This window comes from Ooceraea biroi, chromosome 11, assembly GCF_003672135.1.
Source record: "Ooceraea biroi isolate clonal line C1 chromosome 11, Obir_v5.4, whole genome shotgun sequence".
In the NCBI taxonomy this organism is placed as follows: Eukaryota; Metazoa; Arthropoda; class Insecta; order Hymenoptera; family Formicidae; genus Ooceraea; species Ooceraea biroi.
Window position 1 is genome coordinate 6,364,438 of NC_039516.1, and position 24,204 is coordinate 6,388,641.

The 24,204-nt window shown below is 50.3% G+C and overlaps 1 protein-coding gene and 1 long non-coding RNA gene across 3 annotated transcripts in view; one reads left to right on the top strand and one right to left on the bottom strand.

The window, feature by feature from the left end:
- LOC105275843 overlaps positions 1 to 22,766 on the bottom strand; it is a 107,799-nt gene extending 85,033 nt beyond the window's left edge. The window contains exon 1 of the long non-coding RNA XR_002193027.2: positions 17,232 to 22,766. This is a non-coding gene — a long non-coding RNA (uncharacterized LOC105275843). The remainder of the gene's footprint in view (positions 1 to 17,231) is intronic.
- LOC105275845 (3-phosphoinositide-dependent protein kinase 1) overlaps positions 1 to 24,204 on the top strand; it is a 293,477-nt gene that overhangs the window by 187,007 nt on the left and 82,266 nt on the right. The window lies entirely within an intron of this gene.

The following is a 24,204-nucleotide window of genomic DNA, read 5'->3' on the forward strand; positions in this document are numbered from 1 at the left end:
CGAAGAGCCTGGTAGACAGAGGAGGGAAACTTCCATTCGCCGAGCTATTTGTGAAAATCCATCGTCCTGTCGGCGCGTGTGGGTTGAGGTTGAGTGGCACTGTGTGCCGGGGGAGCACGTGGGTGCGGGGGCAAAAAGAAGTGTGATAGGGAAACACGTAGGAGAATAAGAGACAAAAAGCCAGAGAGAAAGGGAGCGAAGGAGAGAGTAATGACTCTGCGAGCGTAACTTATCTGCGACATGCAGGCGGCACGCGTGCGTTTACTCGTGTAAATTGTGTCTGGTTTACCTTTTCCTTACGCGCGCGGTCCGCGCACCGTCTTCCTCTCTAATATGAAGCGAATGAGATACGCGCGAGCAGCCGTTAGTTGACGTAAGCGCAACGTGCACGAAACTGCAGGGGATGGTCGATAAAAAGAATCAATCGTCTCACATTGTTATTTCATGCCAGAACGCTATACGCGCTCTTATCTCTCGAAATTGCTCGATATCAGGCAAAAGTTGTATTATTTATGAAACATTCCTAACGTTCTTTAATTTTTACGTTGGCAGACGGAATTGAGAATTTGTTTATCTTCCATTGCACTTTGCACTTTGCACTTTACGGTAACACAATTTTGTGAAAGTATTTTATTACTGTTTTATTCCGTTGTTACTACTACGCCAAAAATCAAGCATTTTTCATGTGAAAATGAGCATCCGCATAAAAATGCGTCGGTGAAAGATTAGCTTCTGTAAAGGGCACGTGATTCAATCATATTTTACATTTGATAATTTAATATTCATCATTCAGTTGTTTATCTACCGTTTATTCGATTTATCTCGAAAATATTTTTCCCATTTCGGCTTTAAAATAACTTCACGACCAAATAGCGGATGGGAAGAGTGACGCAATAACGATATAATTCAATCTCTTTCGTTTAATCTTGGAAATATTTTTCCAGGGACACACAGGGAATGCACGCGGAAATAAAAATCAGGACGAAAAAACGTATATGGTAAACACCGAGCACGGGTTCTTTTCAAGTTCGCTCCGCTGACACGAGCTCTGCAACACGATTTTGTTCCCGTTATGATTAACGTTTTAATTGCGCGACGATCGGAGCGTATTTAACGCGCGAGATGAAACGCGCTGTAGATGCATATGGAATTGCGATACATAATTTCGCTGTCCACCTTGTTTACGTTGAACGTTATCCGATACATATGCTGCCGACGCGCAGCATTATACTTTATCGATGAAAAGTGACGAGTGTTTTCCCGTGGAGGAAATAGCGAGGATGTCCGCGGCGAAATTTTATGACGGCGATTAAATTATGCAAACAGGCCAATGTTTGTCGTGTTACGCGGATTTGCCGTTTTACGCGTTATCGATATCGAAACAATGAAATTCCGCGGCTGATATTGCGCCCTTTGCCGACGTTTATTCGGCCTCGTTAGCGCAACCACGTTATTTAGCTGATTTATTTATTAACGGAGAAAATTCTAAACGATAACCGTGCGCGCGTTACCGAGGGCACCGCAACTCTTGTTAAGCCAATCTAAAGTCGCGACAGTCGCAGATATCGCGAAATTTCCACTCTTGTAGCATCTGAAATGCTAATTTGCGAATGAAGTAAGAATAACTGAATTACTTCGATTTCTGTATTAACTATTTTTAACTCTGTCAGTTGCTTCGCCTGCCGTAACAAGGTAGAATGAAAAATGAGAAAAGCAGAACGGCGGACAATTCGTACAACTTTCTTTCTTACCATGTTATTATATAAAGTTATTACATAAAATACATATAAAGCAACTAGCATGTTCTGCAAGCGAAAGAAACGGAGAGGAGATTGAAAGAAGATGAATGCAAAGAGTCTGATTTTATTAAAAGGCGTAAAATTAAAATTGCCTGGTGCGACAATTGCCTAGAATTGTAAAATGATTGGATGGACAATTTCTACAACTCTTTTTTTGTTATACGCCATGTTATTCAATACAATTGTGATACATAAAGACGAAGGAATTGGAAAAGAGAAGTGTGAAAACGAATTGGGGAGATTGAGGAGTCCTCAAATCCTGTACCTCTTGAGCAAACCCGATAACGTCGATTCCCTTTAAGTGTAAAATTAAAATCACTCGGTGCGGCAATATTGGTTCTTCCCGATGGATCTCGGAGAAACGAAAAAGTCGTAATTCGCACAGAAAAGAGGAAAGGAGACGGCGAATGTAGGAGAATAACCGGAATAGCGTTCTTCCCACCGGAAAGATAACGCGGACGAAAAATGTGGGGAGCACGGATTGTTCCACATTCCAAGTAATTTATTTCCATCAGTATTATCGACGCCTCCTCCTCGCGTTATTGTTCTAGCAATATTATCGGGCGCACGATAACGTCGCCACGCGCACGCAAACGCACGTCACATCTCCGCACCTTATCTCGCCCCAACGTCTTCGCGAGATTAATAACGAAGCATCAGTTCTTATCGCGGCGCGCCAAATCATCAGAATCCGTGTTCGATAATAGCGCGTATGACGAAATTTATGTGTACTGTTGCAGCTAAAGATATAAATAAGAGAAAAAGAATAAATAACTAAGACGCTTCCAAATCTGGTACGCAAATTTTGTCAACGTGCTGGCGTTCTGTTTGAATTTTCCTGTCGGACCGGCGAAATTCAGAACTAGGCAGACTCGTTAGGCGCCCAAATGTGAACCGAGCATACGACAGAGAAGGATCGATGGGATCCGCCATGACCTACTTCGCTCGTGATCTCGGGAACGCCACGGATTTCGCTACGACTAGTGAAAGACGGCGAAAAGTTCATCCCCGATATTAGCCTCGGACATACTCGGGGCGAGAGATAATGGAGAACGGCTTCGCGCTGGCTACTAACTCGGGATAAAATAATTCCGCCTCCATCAGGGAGTTAATCTCGGGGGGCTTAATCAGCGAGGAGGACCAAGGAGGAGGAAGAGCTGCGCTGACACTTGAGCCGGTAAACTTATTCCGCGGACGTGCCAACTTCAAAAAGGAGGCGGGCAACCCCCGGTGTAATTACCGGGACCAGGCCGGACCACGGAGTCCGTCCCTTGAGATGTGCCATCCGCGAAGAAGCCTCGTCCGCAAGGGGTGATTCCGTAACCCTTTGTTTTTCTTGTTCGTGACAACGGCCTCCAGAAGTTGGCCGAAACGTGACGGATCTAGTGGCAAACTTGTCAGTAGAATACTCGAGCCGTGTGCTTCGCGTTCCGCTCCGCACGAGCAGGCGGGAAGAAGTAAATTAAGAAAAAATATTTATGTTCGTTTTTATCCGTTTCTATTTTTATCCTTGCGCCAGCCGTTGGCGCAATTATTGGTATATACTCATGCTCTTCGAATATATTCCGCGTATTATTCATCGCAGTTACAAGCGATATGTTAATGCTGTTAGCGTGTTGCTCCTCTATTCATGCAATGGTTCTCGCTATTTGCTGAAATCCGTGGACAGGACAGATGCCACACAACGAAAAATAAGATCGCGAACACGAGGCGCGCTCCGCGAGGAGAGGAGATCTTCGTCTGTTTGGCTTTACACGTTGCATTAACGCTGCGGGAAAAATAGCGGCGCGGACGCCGCAACAAGAATACTCGCGGCGGAGAGGCGTCGATCTCCCCGCGATTACAGAGGCGCCGTCTGCACCGAGCAATGTTTATTCCGTCGTAAACGCCAGGGTCGGTTGGGTTACTTCGGCGCGGTAATGATCGTGTTTCACTCGAGATGCTATTGCGTCTCGTGCGTCCCCCGCGATCGGGGGGAGAGCGTAAATCCTCCTCTTTCCTTCCACCCGGTCGGCCGCACGGTTTCCTCGGGGTTTCGCGAGAATTTTCCTAGTCATCGGAAATGCCCCTCTGATAGACGACGGGCGCGTAACGACCTGGAAAATGCTTTATGCGGGAGATTTTCCTGACTGAAAGGTGACGCAGACGCGGCGACAGATACGCATTATGCCTCATTAAGCCGTCGTTTGTATACATCTCGTAACAGGTTGCTGATTTACACGCGTTTATTCGCGTGATGCTGGGGGCGTGACGCTTAAGCACGATTTGCTCCGGATATCAGGCTCACCGTTCCAATCGCTCGTTTGCGGTTCGCGTTACATTGCGGCGCGTTATGCGAACGTGTTGCAGAGACCCGTGACGTCCGTCGGAGGCAAAAATCGCGCCTCGCTTTTCCTGCTGGCACGAGGAAAAAACAAAATGCGACGGAAGTTGCATAATCGGGTCGGAGGTTTCGCGCAAAGTCGCATTACATTAGAATGAATTCGTCTATTTCAGGAAGAACTGGATAGCGCAACTCGGTGAGTTAAAAAAAAAACCTTGACACGCGATGCGTGTCATTCAGACAGCGGTAGCAGCGGCGGCGGCGGTGGCCGCCGCGTACTCGTTTCCATTGAGAGAGTTGTTGCGCAGATAGTTGACCTTATTTCGCCTGCTGTATGTGTGCACGCGCGCGCGTGCATTATCTTCAGGAAGTAAACTGTACGTCGATACCTACTCGACGTACTTGTGAATGTTTCCATGTTTTCCCTAATACGAGTAAAAGCGCTCTCAAGAGAGAAGAAACGTCGGATTTCAATATCTGAAATTTAGCTCGCGTTGAAATCGAGTGCAACTTGCGAGTAGCTTGTAATTTAGCGTCCGCTAACGTCAGCTAGCAAATAATAATAATAAATAGTAAAATAATAAAAAATAATAAAATAGTAAAAAATAATTAATAAAAATAGTACATTTTATTTAATTATAATATCTGACGCGTTCGCGTTTTAAGACCAATTTGTACGATCATTTTCTGCTCTTGCGAGTGCTCGAACGAGAGTCGGAACATGTTATCACATCTCGACGAGATCGTTCACGAGGGATTTGTTAATCCCAGACTTTTGCGCCACGCGCGCGCCGAGTACGCGATGGACCGAGGGTGCGCGACGAAAGCGTCAATCGAGAGAGACGTTTAAATCACGGTAAAAAAAGGAAAAAGATGAAAAAAAGGCAGAACGCGAACCCGTGTTCCGCCACGTGGTCAAGGGCCGTTCGGGCGCAACGGTGCGCCACATGATGAAATCATTTTCTCGTTTCGACGTTCCGTGCACGTGTCGCGGTTCGCCGAGCCGAGGCGTCAGTCCGGCGCGTCGCATTCCGGGATTTTTCCGAAATCGCGCGATGAAAACGCGAGTGCACCGCGGAACCCGCATCGTGGACGCACTCGCGCGATGCAAGTGTGTGTTTCACGATGGCAAAAGCGATTCATATGTATGTGTGTGTGTGCGTGCGTGTATATTCCCGCCCGGCTTTTCATTCATCGCTATAAATACGAATGAACGCGCGCACGTCGCGTTCTGAATGACGCGGTCTTCCCTATATTCATTCTCTCTCTTTCTCTCTCCCTCCGTTTCTTCTTCATTTTTCTTTTTCCTTTTGGTTAAACGGCTCCTGCAAACGCGCGAATTATTTCGATACGCGCGGGCATAATGTGGGCCACGGACGCTCGCTGCAAATCCGGCGAGATTCCGATCCGCTGCGGATCGCGGAACCGCGCTAAACGCGGCGCTAAATGCGTGCCGGAGCGCGTCCGAGATGGAGAAACCATCGCCGTTCGCAAGAGCGCCTTAAACGACGCCGCCTGCTCTATTTTCCATGCGTTAATTAACATGTAACTCGGTCGGGCGTACACGATTTTCGACAAGATGGACAGAGAGGTGCGGCCCAACGGAGAAATTGTATGATTTAAGTACAAATCGTTCCGGTGACAGAATAATTATCTGAACGATCGTAAAATGACGAAAGAGGATATAACTCGCGGTTTACCGGCCGCTACGAATTACGGCAATTGTGCATCGGACGGAAAGGGGCGATTTCTTTGAACGTGGCGAAATCACGCGGCGTCACGCGTGTTTACCTCGTGCAAGTAAATACGCGGCGTAAAAAGAAAGCCATTGACGTGCCTCGCGGAAAGTGGTAGGCCGAGCGCGTGTTGAAACTGTTACGTGACACACTTATGTAATTACGATTAGCCGGTTATATCGCCATTGTTATTGCGCCGCGATGTGATGTATGCCGCATGAGGGACTCTCGTGCGTCCTCGCTTCGACGTCCATGAGGCGAGCGGAGTAGTGCATCGAAAAAATAATAAAAAAAGAAGAAAAAAAAGAAGTCGAAGGTGTACTGCAAGCAAACGTTGTTCATACGCGATCCGCGTGTGTGTGCAACAGAGTGCGGCGAGCGCAAGTGCGAGAGAATTCAAAATCGAAAACGCACTCTTGAATATAATAATCAGCGGTAACACGATATTCGCGGGGTTATCTGCGAGGTAAAGTGAAAGATATGCGCACGTCAAAGTTTCGCAACCGCGGCAACGATCGGCCGCGGTATTTTTCAGGGAAAGGTATTCCCCGTCGCTCGTACTCGCACTCGCACTCGCACTCGCTCGCCCGCTCTCCCCGGTCTAACGATCGTCCGCATCCGCGATGCGTGCGATATCGCGCGCGGTCTATAAATAGCCCGGACTCCGCGGAATTTCCTGCGCGTCATCGCGCGTTATTTACAACGCCATCGGTAATGAGATGCGCTAGAGCGAGCTTTCTTCCGAGAACGGTGCGATGTGCGAAATCGGCGCATCGGCGCCGATCAAAGAGGCGCGTCGGCGGAGCGGGGGCAGGAGAGGATCTGGCGCCGAGGAGAGATGCGCTCTATTATTATCCGAAACGCAACGCGTCAGTCGCACTTCCAGCGATCTACGCGTCGCGCAACGCGACGGTAATCACTTCCGGGATCGAGATAATTTACGCGCCGCGCTCGCGAGATCCTTTTTCTCTTTTGTTCTTATCTCCTTTTTTCTCTTTAGTCTGCGTTTTCTTTTTAATTCACGGGAACAACAGCCAGCGGCTCGCGTGAAATACGCATCTACGCGACGCAACCAACGTGCGGCGCTAAGTACGAGCGAAATAACTGCGTTAAGCGCGCGTTTTTCCTCCGTTTTTTCCTCTCAGCAGCGCGAGTCCGCACGCGCGTAACTCAACGCGTTAATCCTTAATCCCCCCGCCCGCTACGCACACCCGTGAAACATTACAAACGACCCAAGTACTGGACGTTTTTCTCCTCCTGCTTTCGCCGCTGCGTAAAAAAATATATTGCATAATCGTACTAAGCAACCTACGGCGTGGAAGCGCGGTTGCGAGGCACCACCGTGCTCTTTGATGCAATCTGACAATGCAGGTGTGCTTCGAGTGCGAAAATCAGAATCTCCAAGTGCGTGTCATGGATTTCGAAATACAGAAGAACGAAACGTTAAACAAAATTGATATTACGCAAAAGTGATCCTCTTCGATTATGATTATTTTTTCTCGGTATTTAAATCGCGTTACATTTCGCTAAAAAAATAGAAGATCAATTGATGCGATTAATCGCATTCGACAATTGTATTTGCATTGCATTTAGCAATTTCAATTAATAACGTGTCAAATGTATTCGTGAAGTTTTATTCGCACTTTTTCGAAGCGATCATTCAAATCTAATTTAGGACTTTTCCCCAAGTCTCTACGATTCCAACGAAAGTATCTAAGATTTAGTGGAACACGACGCGCGAATTGTGTCATACAATGCACATCTGCAAGATCGTCGGACACGCCGATTGATATCGACAGATGGGTATCCTCGGTGTATAATTACGGCGATATTTACGAGCTCGTCGGGCTCCCCGTTGAGGAAGGTTACGCAATCTTGCGCAATCATCATAGAACCTAGATCTACGTATGGTGATGCCGCTCTCGGCGGAGACGTACTCGAGCGCGTCTCGATAACGACGACAGCGGGCACAATCAACGGCCGCCGATTGCGGCGATTGCCAATATTGAGGATCGATAGCGGCCGATAATTGTGCCAGCTGTAACGACAGCGTTTACACACGGTTTACCGGCGCGCGCTGATCGCACAGCCAGAGTTACACGATGTTACGTAACCGCACAGCCCCCGCGTTCAATGGAACTTGAGCAAGATGCTCCCATTCGCTCACCGATTCGCGGTATCGACCGATCGATCGATCGATCGCAGCAAGAATTGCGTAGACGGCAAAAATCAATTGTGTTTCTCGGAGCGTCTCTCTCTCATTTATCAATAACACTGCGTCGTTACGGTACCGCCGGTCGTTGCACAACATCGTTAGACGAGCGCAGCTATCACGTACATGACGATAATTAAAATATTAAAAGCGTCACGCTGTAATCAATCAAAGCGAAAAACAATAGGCAGAATAGTCGCGCGCGTTTGATCGGGTGTCCACTCGGATCAGGTGAAAAGTTGCGAAAATTCCGCACGCGCACTCGTGAGACACTCGCGCGCAAATGGCTACGCGCGTAAAAGTGTCTCGTCAAAGTGTCAATTCGCCCTTCTGTGGGCGGTTATCGCTTCAATAACAGCGCGCCGTACCGCGCGACAATTACCGACGAGCGAAACGTTGCGCGACGTTGCGTAAGTATCGGTAACCCTTCCGGGTACCGGCGTCCTTAAGCGAGAAATTCCTGCTCCGCGTCCCGCATTTTCCTCCCGATAACGTCGTAAATACGCCGACATTCCGAAACGATTGCCTCGGTTTCGCTGAAACGACGACGCGTTTCAACGACACACTCTCGCCGCGATTTCAATCCCGCCTCCGCTCGCGGTCGCTTTGTCTGCGCCTCTTTGCCATCTTACGCGATTAACGACAATGCCGTCGCTTTGTTCGCGCGTGCGGGAATCCGTCTCCCCGTGTTCCCGTGGCGATTCGACTTGTAAAACGACGTGAATGCCGACGCGAGAACGGTCGGCGTCGAGCGCCAAGAAACCGCGACTCCTCGCGACATTGTGTATGCGTTGGTATCTCGATGTACCAACGGCAATTATATAATGTCAGGCCGACTGCTCACGAGTCACGATCGTCCTTATCCTTTAGGATACGGAGTTATTCTCGGCATTCCGCGCGCGCGTTTAAAATTAAACAAATCCGCGCGCATGCCTTCGCGGAATAACGGCGTAATCGCTGTATCCTTCAACCATGACTGGCGCCATCCGTAATTTCGCAATATTACCGTTGATGGTTGCAACGCAACAATGCTATATTGGCACATCCCCGCCGTACACGTTCTCGCCCTTTAGCGAAACTATTCGCGACGATGGTATCCCAAAGAGTTATGCGATACGCAGAGACGTACGTGCGCCGACATTCCGGCATTTCTTCGTCGGCGGTGACCGCGAACGTCTCAACTCCGGTTCTTTTATGTGGACTTGGCACACAATAGCTTATGGTAATTTTATGCGTACAGGGTGTTCCGCGACACGTACCCGACTAACTTGGCTTACGGATTCGCCCGCCACCTTTCAGTCCGTTTTCTCTAGACAGAAATGCTGAAATGTGATACTTTTTTTTGAACCAAGCGACTGTGAAAGCGAGACATCTTTCTATCTTTACGATTCAAGGACTTGGAGATGACGAAATCATATTCTTTGGCTAATTTCAAAGGCTCGTTGTAGTAGAATTATATAGTTCGAGGCTTGGTCATAAAGTTTGATATTGAGAGAGAAAGAAAGAGGAGAGAGACCCAAACAACAAACTTTGCAAATTTTTCAAATAATTCGTAGATGAAATTCTCAAGCGCATTGAGCTATACTCTGCATTTTTTAAAGAAGTATATTTTTAATTTCATTTTTCGAGTTTTGCACAAAAGATCACAAATGACAAGGAAGTAAATTCTGTCATATATCAATAATCAGATTAGAACGAATAGGAATAAGAATGAGACATTTGTGATATTCTTCAATCTTCCAAGGAATCAAGAAGAAGCGCATCGATGGCTTATTTTTTGCGATTAACAAAAACATTTTCGCGATATATCACGTCGGCCACGTGCCGTACTGCTTTCCAACCTTTGGAATGTTATTCTAAGTGATATTTTCCGTCGACCCGGTCGGCTAAAATTACAGAAAACGCGACTACGACTCCCACGAAGCGTCGCGGAACGTCGCGACGACGGGCGCTTACGCGATCAATCACCCAGGTATACGTCGCTCACGATCCATCCTCTCTTCACCCTTTCTCTTCAGTCCGTATCGGACCGAGCGATGAAGCCGAGGCCGATTCTCTTCTCTTGCCGTCGATTCTCTAAATTCTAACGAATCGTTGAAAAGGTCACCGCTTACGTCGTTGCACATCCCGCCGTCCGCCGTTCCAGAAACTATCGCAATACAATTTCCCGCGGTTTATTATTAGCGTCGCAAAACTAGGTACTAAGTGAAAAGTAATGAGAAGCGCGTTATCTCGCACGATAATTCGTGAGGAAATGCCACGACGATAAATTTACTAGCTCGACGCGTGAATTATCCGCGATCCGATCCTCGAGCGAGTACGGAAGCGAGCTGGAGCGAGTTTGAGCGAACCGAAACTTGATTCTAACAACGCTCATTAAAATTACAATCCATTAGTGTTACCAAACGCGTTCGTGTGACGACGCAGCGCCGATTAGTCGCCGATTATTCTGCGTGTGTCTACGAGCGTGCGCTCCAAAACTTGAATAATTGTCGCCGTCAATAGATTCGCGACGGAGTGAAATCGGTGAAATACTTTAAAGGGTCTCGACCGACATCTGTCATCGTCGGGCTCGCCGCCGCTCGCGGGATCGTCGCCAAGAAAACCGCGCGGCCTCCCGTAAAGGCCTCACCTGCATTTCAATACGTCGGATACGCGCTCTCGTCGGCCTAACGGCGCCGTAGCACGAGAGGAGCGCACCTGTATAGCGGCTATTTACGCGCGGCTATACATGCGCTTGCTCGCTCGCTCGCTCGCGCGCTACTCCGAATCGGCGCGGGTAAAAACATGGAAGTAGGCCAGATAGTCGGCGAACCACGGGCCCCGTCTAGATATTGCGACGCAATAATTCACCGTAAACTTTCGACACACAGGGACAATTTGCGCGAGCGAGCGAGCGAGCGAGCAAGCGAGCGACCGACCAACCAACCAACCAACCAACCAACCAACCAACCAACCGGCTCTCGTTCTTGCACCGCTTCGTTGTACGCGTCTTCGTCCTCTTCTGCTTCTCTCCCTCCAAGCACGACTGTCTCACCTGTGCACTCGCTCCACGTAACGATGCACTTACGTGAGGTACACGTGAGCGAACGACGGCTCGATGCCATCTTAGAGCGCGAACAAATGCGCGTTCCAACAAAATGCTCACTCTCTTTTTCCTTTTCTTGCTCGAGGCTGATGCTGAAAAAAAATTAAGGGACGAGTGCAGGCCCTGCACCGCTAACTGCCTGGGACCCCTATCAGCGCGATGGCAACATCGGAAACCCCGTGTCGGAAATCCTCCGTTGCGCAAACGGGGAATTTTCGTTGCAGCAACGGCGGCAGATTGTGTTGTTAACGCGTACGCGCGTTGCGGCATTGAGAAGCACGCGTCGACATTAGCTCCGTCATTGCGGCAATTCCGATTGTCGATACCGAGGAATCTGTAACGTTGAACTTTGCTCGTGAATATCGTAACCACGCCGTTCGTTACGTTATGTTCAATCAAGCGAATTGCCAATATTGATGCGCGATCAACGTCGTTGCGAGAGGCGAAATTGGGCAAGCTACATAGAAATGTATCGTATTTGGAATAAAAACCGCCATGCATCGGAACACCCCGTGATTTCTGATTTTTCGGAAGCGGATCAAGAGCAAGTTGACTGGCTTTATTTGCGAAACTACACCAAGTTTTCCGAATAAATTTACGTTTGCGGCGTGTTTGAGTTACATTTGCCGATATCACGTGCGACAGCAATCGGCACCGACGTATCGCTCTCCCGCGTGCGTGCAAGTTTCCGCGGCGCAACGGCAATATTATTCGACGCGATTGAAAGCAAATACGACGAATTAATCGAGACGCTCGGGAGGACCAGTCCGCGCTCGAGCCTATTTGGCGCTTTCTCGCGCGCCGTTCGAAAACCACGAAGAAGAAGAACTCGCGAGACCATCCGTACCCTTCGTCGTAATCTCGATCGGCGATTTCTTGCGACTGCAACCGCGCGGCTTTTTCCGCAATCGCAATGCGTTTCCCCACGACTCCGGATGCGCGGCGGAATCGATAACGGGGAAAAATCGCGCGGGGGATGATCCGAAAAAAAATTGCGCCATCGTTCGCACCGGCTTCAACCCCTCGCTCCTCCGCTCCTCCGCTCCCCGTGCGCGTACTCTATACCTATGTAACGTGTGGCGCAGCAGCGGGTACCTAGTTTATGTAATACCGTATGTACATCGCAACGTCGTGTGTGCGAGCATATACGTACGTATGCACCCATCTCTCTTCTTTACCCTTTCTTTCTTTCTCTAAGCTCTCTCTCCGTCGTTCTTCTTTACCACGCGCGCACTTCTACACGCGCGTCTCGTACAAACGTGTACACGTGGGTACAGCTCGCGCACGCGAGCCCGAGCAGGGAGAACTGCGCCGCGACCTACTTGTCTAGGCCACTGTGTCTGCGTTTCTATATGCAGCTTATGTTTTGTGTAAAATTCCCGTCCGTCTGTCCGTTCGCCCATTCGTCGGTTCATCCGTCCGTTCGTTCGTTCGTTCGTTCGTTCGTCTATGCGTCCGGCGCACACACGACGAATGGAATCGCAACCACGCGCTCTTTCTGCGCTCCTCGCGGATCTCGCGCAATCGTGCCGCCACACAGGCCGACTTTCGTGCGGCGGAGATTCCGAGGAATCGGCAGTCCTCGACGAAACGGATGCGCCGCGGCGAATAATTGCAATGCTTAACGAGGTCTGGCCTCCTCGCCGGACGTACGTACGTACGTACGTAACATCGGCTTTCCCACCCTTCTCGTCCTCCCCTCGCGGCATAACCGAGTATCGATCGTTCCTCTCTTTTCTTTTCCTTCTTTTTTTTGTCATTTTTCTTCCCTTCTCTCGAGCTCGTAAGCTAACTGCGCTCTCCTCGTCCGCGTACTGCACGCGCTCGCGCGCCGCGGTAAATTATGCAACGATCGATCGCGGACTTCTCTCGCTGTGAGAACGCGAACAGGTATCTAATCCGAGCGGAGGAGACAGTCGATGGTGTTTTTCAATGATTTAAGAAGTGGAGGAACAAAAAAGCGCGATTTATGTAACTCATCGCACCGTATCATTTGCACATATGCATGATTAGTGTCAATAATATCGAAAGTTGAAAGTGTACTACAGAAGTTTGGTATGGCTATTACAACAGGTTTGGGAAGATCACGTTTTGGAGGGACCACTGGAGAAACGTAGACTCTCAAATTTAATGCGTCGCGTTCCTCTTTCTACATCTCTGCGAGAAACTCATGTTCGTATTAGTGCCGGACAGATCTTACTGATCACTTTTCCCAGGCTTTTAATGTAGCACGATGATTGAAACGAGCAGAAATCGATCTTGATGAAGCACGCTTATTTGTGGACCTCGAAAATGCCTCTCGCTGCGTTTCGAGGTCTTTGACGTGAAACTGCGAGGCACGATTCCGCCGCAGTCATTCGACTCGCGCGAAGCCCGCGTCGATCCGGAAGCCGCCGGCGTTCCAGCTCGGCCGTTTCATCTTTATCCGCCGCTCATTGCCACGAAGAGGCACCGCGACCTAAACAACAATTAACTACAGTTATGAACGCGCACCGGATTCCGGAGAATCTGGAACGCGACTGTAAAAAGCAAAGTAAGCGGCAGTTGCGCGCTCGCTCGTCCCGGTCTCTTCTCTCTATCCACTACCTCCTTTTCCTCCTCCTCCTTCTCCTCCTTCTTCCTTCTCGTCCTATCTCGCTCTCGAAAGAGTTTCGCAGTCGATTCCAGGTTGGAACGACGGCGACGACGACGACGACGTTCGTGACGGCGGCGTTAAGCAAGAGGGGTGGAGGGAAGGGGATACGCGCGCGCGAGAGAGGAGACCGGAGACGGGGCGGTGAAGAGAGATGTCGGCGAGAGAAATAACGACGGTGAGAAGGTGAGACGAGAGGGGAAGCAACGCGCTACTAACGTAGAATAGAACGGGATCAAGTGAGAAACAAGGGATGACAACGACGGAGGGAATGGGCGGAGAGGTCAGACAGTTTCTCCAGGACGCGCTCAGACGAGGGTCGCTTTCTTTGGTCGCCGTTCCTCCGACTGCAATTTTGCGAAATGCAGTCTGGCTGGTGAGCTCCACCAGCTGCAGCGACATTGCCGTCGTGCTTTGGTCCGTGTTCGTTCGTTCGTTCGTTCATTCGTTTATTCGCTCGACCTGGTCGTCCCTGCTGGTCGTCGTTGCCGCTCGATGGTCGATCCGGGACAATCCCAGCAGCTCAAGCTGGGGCGCACGATCGCACAAGCCGTTGGAAAGGTGGGAGGATTTGTTTGTAAACAGTCCGCGGTTCAGGTGAGGAGAGACGATCGTCTCTCGGTGTAGGTGCAAGGTGGTGGCGAAGGAAGACGAGGAGAGGGAGGAGGAGGAGGTCGCGATAGCAGTGGTGGTGATGGTGCTGATGGTGGTGGTGATGGTAGTGGTGGTGATGATGGAGAGACAGAGAAAGAGGGCAAGAGCGAGAGAGAAGGAAGGACAACGAGAGAGAGGAGAAGGAGACCAGACTTTCTCCCTCCGAGGGTTACGTAACCTCCGCTTGCGCGCTTGTCGGCCGTCTGAGCGTTGCGGGAACGACCTACTTGACCCACTGTCCCTAAGCCGCGGCGCGACACCGCGCGAGACCGGGTCGCCTCCTCGTCGACGTCCTCGACGACGTTGGCGTCGCCGTCATAGTTGTCATCCTCGTCGTCGTAGACGCCGTCGTGCGAGTGCACTCGAGCCATTCCGCTTGACACCGGCACGGCCACGCGCCACGTCCACCGCTCGTTTCGCTAATTTGCGAACGTGACGACGTGGGTCGCCGACGAAATCTGGAAACGTTGTATCTGTCTGTAGCGTAATGGCAAATGCGAGGGTAACAATTTTACGGCGACAATTTTCTAAACGCACGGTTGTGCTCCAACTTCGTGCACGAAGATGCTGTACGCGAGGCAAACACTGAGAGAGAACTAGGCCATTGAAAGCATCTTACAGACAATTGATAGTAATACTTTAGTTAGAGAGTCTGCGAGAAATGTGTGTAACAGAGTATTCAATAATACTGTCTTATAATAGATTTATTTTAACGGAGACAGGCAATGTATAATATCGTCAATTATTAACACAACTTTTTCCCATTTGAGATTGTTGAGTAGAAACAGTATCACATACCACACTTTTACTTGACGCTAATCCATCGCCCTACGAAATAGACCGTCTTGTAGACCCGAGCGGTTGCACTCGACTTACCGGGAGTGCCGGAACGAATCCCGTCTTACCGTAAACGAATGCGCTTAACGGGAACTCGTAGCTGCGCGGCACAATATAACGCCGCGTCTCGCACTTGATAAACGTGCGTCGCAATTGTAATCGTTATCGGCGCGCCGAGGCGGTGATTGTTAGCAGGGCAGTCGCGTTCTTTAGCGTCGCGAGGAAGTGTCGCCGGTTGAGTAATAGGAAGACACGATGTCTCCGACTATTTCCGGATTGACCTATACTCGACGGGCGGCCGCGGGCCGAGCTTTCGGTCGCGCCGCACGTCTGAACTCGACCCAGACACGGGGGAATGAGTCGCGCGTCCGGTCTGATGCTGCACTCCGCAAATAGACGGTCAGAGTCACCAAACTCGCAGCTACACGCGTGTAACGCGTGTTCCCGGTAGAGCTACATACGGAGAAAAAGGAAGGAGAGGTGGTCAGCTCGACGAAACTTCGCGCGAACGAGGAGAACTTCGACCAAACGTTAAGAAGATAACTTCTCAGACACGACGAACGTGATGTAATCACTGAAACGAGTTATCGGTCGATCTAACGAGTGCGATTTACCGTTTAGGCGTGCCAATTTGCTCGATTCGTGCGAGCAAGGGTGATTTTGTCAAGGAGGCCGATTTCGTCGATCCTGCCGCCTTTTTTTCTCAGTTTACTGACCCACGGCGCCAATCCGGCGAACGTTCGTAGCGATCACCTGCGCGGCAGTAGCCGCGAGGAAAGTATCCGCTCTCTCGCGACGCTAAATATATCTCTCGCGAACGCGGACACCGCGTTATGAAAATCAGCGGCGCGGTATCGAGTTCACCGCGACATGTTATTACGCGCGTGCGGGGCAACATTGTCAACCGGTAATTACCGTCGTACGGTTACCCCGCCATCCAAACGGCGGAAAAATCGCGGCGGGATAATTGCGAGCGCGAGGTCGCGCGCCGTAAATTGAGCGGCGCCTGTGTGCAGTCTTGAAATATTCACCTTTTTTCCCTTTCTCGTTTCTCTCTCTCTCTCTCTCTTTCTCTCGCGTCGCGTTCCTAAATGCCTGTCTCCCCGCGTGCGTAATTCCTTCGCGGCGCGTGCACCGCGCGATTTGATTTACGGTCCGGCGTCGCGTACCGTGATGTTCGCGCGTCATAGATAAATGCGCTAACTCGCGGTTTCGGCAATTAAATGCGAGCACACGGGAGAACACGCGCCGACCCGGCCGCATTATGCCAATGTTAACGGCTCTATTTTATACGTACGCGCGCGCCTATCGTTTCCCCGTGAAACACGGCGCGCCACCACGATTTCATGAATATTGCACGTGTCCCGGGCGAGATTATGTTATGCGCGGTGTGTGTTTGCCTCCCTTTGACAAATGTCGCCGTATAAATCAACCAGTGCCGGTTCACTTAATGGTGTTGCACATATTAATGTCGCCCAGATACAGTCTTGAAATAGATTCCATAATAATCCGCGCGATAATTTCCCAGCGAGCGTGCACACATCATGTGTACGTGTGCCTGACCGCCGGCGTTATAACGCCGCGATCGTCCGCCCGTTAACGATTTAAATAATGATAATTGTGCTTAAGCGTGACCGCTAGCGCTTCGCGCGGATCAATAGGACGTCTGACCATTTCGGGACTGACCTACTGCCCTTAAGCGCCGCCTCGTGGAATTGCCCCGATCGGACCGCATTCTGCAGTGTAATCAGCGCCGGGTATCTACGTGTCGTACACTGTGAAATACACACGTAACTCCTTTATTCTGTAATAAAAGCGACGGATACCTGCACGCTCGGATCTCCGAGCAATGGCGAACGATTATGAAATAATCGTTTCTCGTGTCACGTATCCCGCGAAAACATGTTTCAAGAGTAATCGAAACGAGAACTTTCACAACAGATGACTCACCTCTCCGCTTGGGTGATGTACGATGACGTGGTGATCCGGACATTCCACGTAACTGCGTATAGACGCCCAAGCGCTGGTAATAACATCCTCGGAATCTGTGGGTGGAATCGTGTCGCGCCTCTATATGACCACGACTCGAAACCGATTCGCGGACGAGTTCGATTGCGCATTACGCGGGAAGACTCGGTCGTGCCAAAGTAAACTGCGTCGAAAGAGTCGTTCCTCGGTAAAACGGATCGTGCCTGTCGTTTATCTACGACGAATTGCGAGAAAAACGGAATAACGCTAACGCGATAATCGCAAAAATGCGCGCGATACGGCAGAGAGCGTGTGAAAGGATGCACAATCTCGTTCCTCAATATCTCTCTCTCTCTCTCTCTCTCTTTCTGTCTACGCCGTATCGAATCCACGATTTGAATTCGTCGAATCTGTATTCCCGTATCGAAACGTATTTCAAGGAAATCCTCGCCGTGAGAAAACGTCGCGCGCGCACATCGCCGAGTTCACGGGAAGCTAAAAGAAAAAAAAGGATTGCCGGAAGTCGCGGTGCTAGGGAGAATCCGCACCGAGGGCACCCCGCGAGTATATTTTCTCGCGACCTCGCGGACATCAAGCACTTCTCACGATCTCCTGGCGGTCCTGCCATATTTGCAAACACCGTCGTCCGACACTGGTCAGACATTTCCTGTGCGTGTCGCAGCGGAGGCCGCGACAATAGACGTCCTCGCCTTGACCTGGGTCAATCGTAAACCGCGCGAGACCCGTCGGGACATAATCTTTTCCGCTTGGAAAAACGTGAGATATCGCGGTGAAACACACCGAGGGGCGCGGCGGCGGCAGCATAAATAACAACGGAATGCTTCATCTCGTTTGCATCTGATTAATGTCTATCGGTAATATTCAAAGATCACTCACGCGCACCTATAAATGTCGTATTTGCATACGTCGGTTTATTTGAAATTCATAACGCCGCGCTCCGTCTGCTTTATCCTACCGTTGCAGCGCGCGATTGCGGGAGGACTTAAGCCTTTTACGATCTCTGCTTTAGCTTTACGGCCCTTTTCTTTTACGCAGCTGCGATACGTCGAGCGCCGTAAAAGCTGTACTTTGAAAAAAAAGTTCATTACCTTGCACAAAGAGCTACCGGAAGCGATATAAAGCATGTAGGAATTATACAAGAGATATATTACTCTTTACGAAAGTGTTTACTGCGTTTGTTCCTGCACGACGCATTCGGACGTATGACGCATTCACCCGTCGATGATTCGTCTCCGACACGCGAATCACGTCCTCGTGATCTCATCCTCGCGTATTTCGCCCGCGCGGAACGATCGCAGCGCGCACGCAGCTCGCTCGCGCTGCTACGTACGTATATTAATATCTCTTTTTATCATCCGCTATTGTGTCAACCGTCATTCCGCCGGCGTATAAACAAGCTTTCTATATTTACCTCTCCACTACATCCACCGGCAGACACGATACTCTCGCGCGCGTCGTACTACCTGGCCGCGCCGCATTAATGAGTGCGTGTACGCACGCACGCACGCACACGCAGTGCATTGTAAACAACGCCCGTGGGAGCACCGCGCGCGGCTGATTCACATTCCGTGCTCGCGAGGCCACCGTCTAGGTCATCAACTAGCTAACGAGCGGTGTGTACCAGATTTTATGGAACTGTAACGATCAATTCTTCCCCCGCGTCCCGCCGCGTCCTGGCGACCGGGGAGAGTCTCGCGGGAGAATCGCGCTTCTCTTCTTTTTTTTGTTGCAAGCGTGCGCGTAAGCGATAAGGCGCGCTCTTACACGCGCTTTTACGTCGCTCCACGCCGCCTCTGCCGCTCGAAGTTCCCGCCGAGGAGCAGATGGAATCCGGATGGAATTTGATTTTATTTATCGCCGACATATACCATGCGTGTCAGGTCACTCGTGAATTATTAATGCCATCAAAACCCGCCGCGATTTATAATGAGCTCCGCTCCGGATCATTGGGCATTTATTGACCCCACCGAGACCTTTTGGGGCGAAATACTATCGTTATTAATACGACTTTGACACCGACGGATGAAAGGTTTGGACTACTCGAGCCTCCGCAGCTATCGCAAGGTGAATGTGCGTTTCACGTTCGATAAAACGGACGCATCGGGAATCAGATCCGCGATCGATGCTCGGCGAGGCACGCGGAATGTTGTTATACGAGCGCGCTGTGTGTGCGCGCTTTCAAGAGAAAGTAAAAGCCACGTTCGTAAAAGGACGCCTCGCTTCTCTCTCTTTCCTTTCTCTCTCTCTCTCTCTCTCTCTCTTTATCAATCTCTGATATGTCGATCGATTATTGGCGCTCCTTATTGTTCACATATACGCGAGGCGCACGTAATTAATTAGATTTCATGCGGTGGTGACATTTAAATAAAGGAGTTAGCACGGTGGCATTTTAATGACCGTGTTCAATAACGAGCAGGCCTCGTCGCGACTGGTTGATTTATGTCGAGGCTGTTAACGGATAACGCGGCGTTACGATGTGCAGTCCGCGAGGCGGAGCGTGCGCCCGCACATCGCGGAGGAAGGAAGCGTGCCGATTTCCCCAACAATCCCCTAATTGCGATGACATAACACGAAGACTCGCCGCACGAGCCAGCGCCGCCCGGCCTTGCCCTTTTTTTCGTTACCTTGCCTGTGCAGTACGCGAATGCACAGAGTCTAATCATCGGCGCCGCGCCGCTATTATTACCGTTCTCCATTACGTCGGCCCGCACGCGCGCGCAAATGCACCACGTGCCGGTAATTAATATACGTGGCGAGGCCATACATCGTATCGTATTTTTTTTTCTTTTCCTTTTTCTCTTCTCATGAAGCGAGGCAAGTCCGGAGGAAACTTCCGAGAGCCGCGGTGTCTTATCGGCGACGAGCGAAATCGACGCGCGCGTATCCGATAAAAACAGATACTTCCCGCCAATATTGACGTTTCGCGGCAGCGAGTGCAACAAACGTCGGATAAAGCGCGAAGGCGAGGCGCCGGAAAGAGACGAGACGGAGGAGGCATCGTTTATCGCGCTTCATCAGTCTCCAAACACGGAAAGTAACAGTATATCGAGCTAAATAACGTAGATATATATAGGAACCAAGTCTCGACATGATAAAGGAATTATTCAGAAAAGCCACGCACATGCGCTTATTATCTAGTAGATATAGATATATACATATTATTACACAAAAGTCACGTGATATATATTTTAGACACGAGTGTCGCATGGAAGCGTGCTCGGAACATCGAGTACTCTCGAGGTCGCCCGACGCGCACTGTCTCGGTAACAGACGGTCGCGCATTAGCAACCCCATAAAGCACATTGGGGCCATAAACGCGACTTTGCGCATCCGGATGCTCGCTCAATGTCCGCGCTTTGTGAATATCGCCGGAAGTCGGCCAAGAATCACGAGCGCGCCCGCGAGAGACCCTGGCCAAATCGGAAGGGGCGTGCAATCGGAACTCCGAGTCTCGTTGTAAATATTGATCGAGGCTGTGCAAACGCTTCCCGGAAACGGGAGCGGAATCGATAGCGTCCTGCGCTCGAGCGTGGGAGAGAGGGAGAAAGAGACAAAAAGAGAGAGAAAGACTGAGAGAGACGAGATACAGGAAAGAGAGAAGGAAGCCGCTCTCGCGCGCGTGAACTTCCACGTATCCGCGCCGCGATTTACACGGCCCCCGGCCGTGCGGTTCTACCTGGAATCGGCGACCGCGAAGGTGCGCGAAAGGTGCAAACTCGTTTCGCACGTTACGCGCACGTTCATGCCAATCATCGCGGCTAGATAGTCTTCCGGGAATGCAAATCTGAGGAGAGATACCGGTTGTCTCGCCACCGCGGAGAGCCGCTGCGCGAGTCCTAACGAAGGGAACAAGTATCGCTTGCGATTGAAGAGATTCCATTCCCTCGCTCATTCTCAACGTTAATACGTTAATTCATTCTGTAAAGGTCGCGTTGAAAATGTCAGCTGCATCAAAAGGATGGAAAGGAAGGAAGGGCGGCGTTGACGAATCGAGCGACGAAGTCGAAAGTCCACCCACGTCGAAAGTACGATTTTCTTGACGCAACCTTGACTTCGAAAACTTCGCGTGCGAAGGAAAAAGCGTGGGCAGGGCTGATGTCGATTTTTCACGTGGAACCGCGGAAGAGGACGGAGGGACGTTATTACGCGAATATGCGCCCACGGGCAACGTACCAAGTCTTGTGACTAAAGCGCGTGCTCGTCAGTCAATGGGTTGCCCGCCAAAAATATAGCGCGCCTGCAGCCGCGTGTATAGTCGCCACACACGGCCGCTTTTAATAGATCTTCCTTCCTCGGCAGCGCGGAGGAAGCCGTTCCCGAGCATCCCGCCCGTTGTGTAATACGAGATCCGTCGTAGCCGGATAACGACAACGGCGACAAGACGGCGACGCAACCCTTGTAATCCTTCTGCCGTGACAAACGCGCTCCTTCCTCGGCGAAGGCTCTCGCACACGGCTTGTTACTCTGCAAAAAACAAGATGGAACGGTGTGAAGTACGATTAAAATTTACCGCACGAAGAGAACAGAACAGAACTGAGGAAAACATGATTTTTTATAGTTCCATCTGTTCTTCTTCAAAAGATAATTTTTAATTTTTAAATTGTTAATTTTTAAATTGTTAATTTAAAAATTCGAAGATGCGTGCTTTATCTCCCCGTCTGTTTTGTTCTCTCTCTGGCTTCGGAATTAAAAATCGAGGTCTTGTATTTTTTTACGGGATATTTGCTAGGATCATTCCGATTTCGCGGGTGTTGTCTATCCGTGCATGTGGCGCGCGCGCGTACACATCGGGAGAGCAATCCAATTTGCGCCCTTCGTGTTCGGGCGGAATAAGGGAGGAACGATCGGCGCGTCCAGAGAATTGTAAAACTAAGCCAGCTGGCGTCGAGGACGCGACGTGGTCGGCGATAAGCGCGTCGGTGTTATCGGCGGAAACACGCCGCGTCGTCACATCGGTCGAAGTGCGAGTTCGTTACGGCTGATAAAGGCGGAGTCGTGTGCGTGCGTACGTCCGTCCGTGTGAACCGGCGTATCCGGCGCGCGTTTCATTCATGGAACCGACACGAGGACGACGTACGTGTGTGTGCTCGTGCGATGGTGTTTCTATTTTTTTTTCGAGACGAAAGAGTTCGATATCGCGCAGGCCGATAACGAGAGCTGCCTGCGCGCGAGGTGTGACGAAGGAGGCGTTTTTCCGATGACGCTCCGCTATACGAGGGATGAAAAACACGACGGGCTTCTTGCGTGCGTTAAAAGGTGCGAATGAATTATGTTAATGGATTCGCTAATGAACTTCCTCTCACGCCCGTGAGATCCAACCAAAGGATAGATTCGTATTTTCACCTCTAATTATAGAGATATATCAGTCCGTAAAAAAGAAAGGGTAAACTGAAAGCAACCGATAGGCATCTGCTTTGTGAAATTATGCATTTCCAGGATGCATCGCTCAGGAGAGTACAAAGTCGAGCTTTCGTCTCGGTGCAAAATCCTGCTGATCATTTCTGCGAATATTATCTGATCGACTCGGTTTATTTTTAACAAAACGATCAGCTATTGATGTGCACACTCAGCGATGACAACGTGCGATCAAAAATGCGACAATGACGTGTGCAATGGCGCGCGAGGCGAACGCATTCCGTGCACTCGCGTATCTCCAAAGGCAGCCTCGAGTCTTTAAAACGCTCGTCCAGGTATTACCGGTGCACCGCATGCACACGTGTACTCGCTCAGGCTTCGGGATTACCTCGGGGATAACAAGAAACACTTGGAGAACACGCGTTGTTCTCGCCAATGAGAAGCATTCCACGAGCCTGCTACCATTTCGAAGTCAAAGGTTCACCGTATATCCCGTTTATCGTTATTGCAGGGGCGCGCTAATGAACGAGCCATTTGTCTCGTGGCGATCCTGCGGTAGGTAATCCTTCGCGAGCTCTCTTTCATAATGCAGTGCCGTCCGCCGGCTCCCGAAATATCCTAATTAGGGCGCAGGTGTGCCCTTTCGAGGCACGCACGAGTCTTCCGCCCGGTATCGCCGGGGATCGCCAGGTTCAATCAGCCTTATCGAAGATCTTATCGCAGTGCCGGCAATCTTTTTCATTGTCAGCCGACTTTTCTGACCGCCTTCGCGAGCGAACGTCGTCATTCCCGACGATTCCGTCCGGCGATTCGTTCGCTCACGGCGGATCCGTCTGCGAAGATGATCGCCTCCGCGAGACGAGAGCGTCATTCTTCGCGTGAATCCCACGGAAATGCAATAAGTGGTGAATAATAGCCGACGCAGTTGGCAGCGTGCTTATGTGTCAGCGACGGTGACTCACGCTTTTCGGCTTTACGATGACGGGACAATGTTTACGGCGGGTGCGTAGGTACACGCGTGTATAATTACGCGCGTGCCGTAATCATAAAAGGTAGATAAATCACATATTCTCAATACTTTCAGTTGTCCGTCGAAGCGTATGGGCCAATATAATATGATGGATCAACTGCTGCTGGGTAGCGGTAGCTTGCGCTATCGCTCAGCTTGCACCGAGAATGATGCAGCCGCGTCTCGTACGTGAGGAGAACGCGCAATCTGAATGTCAGACAACGAATAACGCATTCTCATATCTATAATCCGCGATTTTTGATGGGGCACATTTGATTGTTACCTTCGCTGTCACACGACGTTACATAAAATGCAAAAACCATGCTCGAAATGCCTTAATCAACATTGCTGATGCCAATGAGAAATCCTCGAATTGGCTGATGCGGCGAGACTTTATGATCGGCAGTAACGACGTTGCGTTGAGCGTTGTGTCGGCTTTATTGCGCGAATATAAAATTTATAACGTACGTATTTCGCGCGTACGGGCGGATGCGGATGAGCACGCGAGAGGACATTTTCCGCGACGCTGAAAAGCCTTGTTGAAGCGTTTTCACGCAAGTCGTCGTAGCG